Raw genomic sequence first — 4,776 nt, 5'->3', positions numbered from 1 at the left:
GGAATACAGCTGAAAGGAGAAAATGTACCCTACCTGATCTTAAATGTTTCTAAATTCTCGGTCCACTGATATTGAAGTATAGACAATGTCATACTGACAGACTTTAGTTTCGATCTAGGGCCAGACTTTTGACTGAAAACTGCTAGCTCTAGGCTAAAGGGGGGTGAGAGCACATCCCTTTTACCAATACCTGACTAAATGGGATCCTGTAAAAATTGTGTATATATACATATATATACTGGCCTTGAAAATAAGTCATATTGCCATTTAATATCTATAAATGATTTTCTAAAGCCATTTTTAGGGAAATCTCCATTGGAGCCCATGTATTTTGTCCTTACTCTCATGGGCGCCCCTGCTGGTACAAAATATAATGTTTTGTAGGAGTGGGAGTTCTCCTGTGTGGAGTTCTGTTGTATAGATTACCTAGGTGTGCTGTCACATCTGGGTCCACACGCGAGGAGCGGGTATTCAAAACATTGGAGTGTCTGCCTTCTCTCCTGCTACAATTTTGCTCCAATAACGCTCACATCAGGAGCTCAGGCCACCCAAAATATTTTTCTGAAATTCCAATGAATCCTGTATGGAAACGTATTCATGGCAAAGCCACGCCAGCCCTCCAATTACTGCCTTCCAAGCCAGTGTCACTTTCACTTTAGTTTCAATCTGGGGCTGATGGAGTCACTTATCACACAGCTTAACCCACTGCATGGGTAGTTAGTTGCTCTTGAAAAAAGTACAGGGTCAAGTTCTATAGTTCTTATCAATGCCCTATTAGAGAAAAGAACAAGTCACTCTCTCTAAATTGGTTGTTGTCCTTGTTCTTTTTATTCCCAGCAAATGATTGAGCACACACCAATTGTACACCTGTCTCAGACTCTGCCTTTGTAGAGAAACCCTGAAGCGAGTCACGTGGGTGAGAATTCCTTAAGCTTAGCAGTTGGTAGAATGCAGCTTTAGTCAAGCCCACCTTCAGAAGCTTTGAAGCCAGTACTTGACAAGAGGAACAGAAAATGCATCTTGGAGCAGCAAAATATGAGGAAGCACTCTAAAGTACTGTATTCATCACAACAGACCCCTCCTTCAAAGCAACACGAGAAGAGGAAGCTACTGGGCCCTGACACAAACGTTATTGAGATTTAAATCTGATATTTTATTCGGAGAATAAGAACACATCTGCCAGTGGGTAAGATAATCCATCTAGGTGAGACATTAAGATAAATAAGACTTGAAATTACGAAGATCAATTATTTTAAACCACTAGCAGATATCTGTGCTTTTTTCTCAATACAAGAAGGCTAACATTTACCATTGTTTGCTGTGAATAAGAAGGAATTAGATAAGGAACATATAGATTTTGGACTTTCTATGTCTAGGGGGAGGTAAAGCAATTTGGCTTGTTCAGAGCTCTGAATGTTGTTGTTTTTTTAAATCCAGCCTAGAGGGTGTCCACAGTAGGGTCATGTTTAGTAGTAAAGAAACAGGAGAAAAACACTGGGAATCATATGGGATACGACATCAACGACCTCCATTTACGGTTCACTGTTGCAAAATGTTTTTTTTTTTTTTTTTTTACTTGTGCTTTTGTGCTTTGTGCACACAACCCAGGTCAGAATCAATGAAGAAAACATGGACAGCCAGAGAAGCGAAAAAGGTAGATTACTTATCCACTTGTGAAACAAACAGAGTAAATTAAACTTTAATAATTAATAGAATCTATATCGCCCAGCCTCCACAGAAAACATTTTTATTTGGTTCTGAGGCATATTGCACTTAATCATTCGGCACTGATATCCATAAGACCAACTTTGGTCAAATTATAATAACTTTAGGTGTTTAGCTTCCTGAGCACAGCAGAAACAATGGAATAGTCCCAAAAGTGCATCTCAAACCCAGCCCAACCAGCATACCGGACTGGCTAAATCAAGCACAACTGAATTATTTGAAAGAAAACAAATACCCTCTCTACCGGGTTTGATATCTCCACTGTCCACACCTGGGTCCTCCAGATTCAATCAAGCCAAAAAATATATGAATAGGTCTATCTTCCACACAGATTTCCCATAAGTGGGTCTGATTTAAGGCCAAGCCATAGTTATCCACAAGTCAGATGTAGAGTGAGAAAAGGTTATTCAGCTTTGGCCCTAAATGAATGAGGGGTGAGAGTTCCACTGCTTCCCATCTATCACACTTCCCAGCCTCATGAGGTGTCAAGATATGCGTGACAGATGCTGATCTCTTTCCACACACCTTTTAACAGCCCACAGGAAAACCTCTTCACCTCATAATCATGATGTATGCATATCTGTCAAATCTCTCATTTAGATTATTCATCTTATCCATCTTGGCTAAGAAGTCTGGCTTCTCATCCTGTTTTTTCTAAGAAGAGAAATGCTTTGGTCCCCAATTTGCTTCGCTAAAATGTCCATACTATCAGTTGTAGGCAGTGAATGTAACCATAAGCTGAAATGTTTATGATATAATTTTCTAAGCACTCAACAAGCTTATTCAAACTGCTGCGTGTCATCAAATGCTGTGACGGTTTAATGAACCTGTCCCGACTTTTCTCATGTTTCTTTTCATTTGCGATCAGCTAAATAGGCAATTCTCCTTTATCTGTCGCAACCCCCTGTCATAAACATAATTACCTGCCACTTTAGGGTAGTCTTACAGTTGCCTCCATGCATTTATTTATATGATTTCATGACGGTATGAAACTGTTTCCTCTCCGTAAACGTCAGGACTGTATTGTTATTATTACTATAGCCTATTGTAGGCCTACTTTGGGTCACTGGCAATAGTGGATAATATTCAGGAACAGGAATAGGAATGCATAATTTCATATAATCTACAGTATACAATGTTTAAGATATTTTCCTATTTGATTGTATGCCCTATCAAAGACATGCACGGTTCCATGATTTAATTAGTAATTGGCACCGAGAGCGGAGGCGATCTATGTGCAACATTGGTCATTCGATGTTTTATACTTACAGAATGCAGCAATGCAAGAATATACACTAGGCCTACTTCCACATATTTATAGAGGATGTACTGATGGTATGAGGGATTATCCCTGACAGGCGACAACTGCTGCTGGTCAAGTAAGTGTCTATTTTCGCCTATTGGTAATTATTGAACGTGGAACATCATAGGTGTTTGACTATACCAACTCCCCTTCGCACGTCCTCCGAAAACTCGCATTTACTACTACCGCCTACATTGGATCAAATGTTGTGTTGGTCGGGGCAGATGCACTTTGTGGTGACAGCAAATTATCAAAACGGTCTTTGCACATGGTTTTAGTGTTGCGCAGTGCTCTTTGTCGGAAGCAAAATCGGCCTGTCTGTATTGACATCAGGGATCATGAACATGAATAATACTAGTTGTGTTTGGAATGAACTCGTTTTTAGTTGGGCAGAGGTGTGTATGTGGTCTGACATAAAGTTGAGGTTAGGGAAGGTGTTGGCACGCCGTCAAACGTAATCCCTGCCATTGTCTCCAGAGGAAATAGATGAGATTAGGGGAGAAAATCCCCTTTGAGTACAGGGTGTAGGCGATCGCAGGGCATAATCCATCTATCACACACACACACGCACGCACGCACGCACGCACGCACGCACGCACGCACACACACACACACACACACACACACACACACACACACACACACACACACACACACACACACACACACACACACACACACACACACACACACCTGCACTAACAGCCAAATGTGACTTTAACAAAGAAGGTGTATAAAAAGGATTGAAATCACAGCATGAGTAATCTCGTCAATAGGTGTCTGGCACGGAGCAGTGCGTAGGCAGCGGGATTAGAAATTGAAAGCGAGAAAGTGAGTGATAAATCTGGATAGGGTGGTAACGGTGGAAAATGTGAAGTCAGGTCATGTCAGCTCGCAGGTGTGTGTGTGTGTGTGTGTGTGTGTGTGTGTGTGTGTGTGTGTGTGTGTGTGTGTGTGTGTGTGTGTGAATTTCAGTCACGTGCCAGTCCCTCCTTTCTGATTACCAGAGCCATTTCTCGCTGAAAGATTTAAGACACTGGGTAACAAATACACATTGTTTTCACAGTAGGGGTTTGGTTGAAACCAACCCAAAAAGCAAATTAATCCACGGTGGCGAGAGATGTTTGCAATATTGTACTGTGTAAAAAAGAAAAAGATGGTTTCCAAGGAGTAATTTGTGGATTAAATAATATGTCAAATGTCAAATGTCAAATAAACATAGCCTAATAGCCTAATACTGAATATTTAGTCAGTTTAAGTCATGTTTAGTTATAATGTTTATAGAATGCACTTTATTAATGTTTACTGAGTTATTTGTGAAGGAAAAGGGCATTAAAGTGTTCCCCTAAATTGGGCATTCTTAGATACAAAGACAACACCTCCACATTACCAATATAACATTACTGTTTGTAGAGGACTGTTACCATGATGAGAGAGAAGCATGCTAATGGAAGGAGAGTGGGATAATGAGACATTCCTGCCTGAAATAGAAACCAGACTGTCAGCTCGACGGGAAACAGACATCTTTGCCCCCTCTGCTCTGTCGTAAATGTTCACTGAAATCATTTTTTTTGCTATGACGCTCATATCCAGCGCAACTGCAAAACAGGCTCCTATTTAAAACACATTTATACACTATAGTACGCGCTCCCAATTACGTGACCTGGTTCATGCATATTTAAGGCATTTTTGTACGATACATTAAAAAAAAAACGAAGATGCGCTACCTGAGGGTAAGTGAATTTGCA

This window comes from Argentina silus (genome assembly GCF_951799395.1).
Source record: "Argentina silus genome assembly, chromosome: 3".
NCBI lineage: Eukaryota > Metazoa > Chordata > Actinopteri > Argentiniformes > Argentinidae > Argentina > Argentina silus.
Note: the sequence above shows the minus strand (reverse complement) of the source record.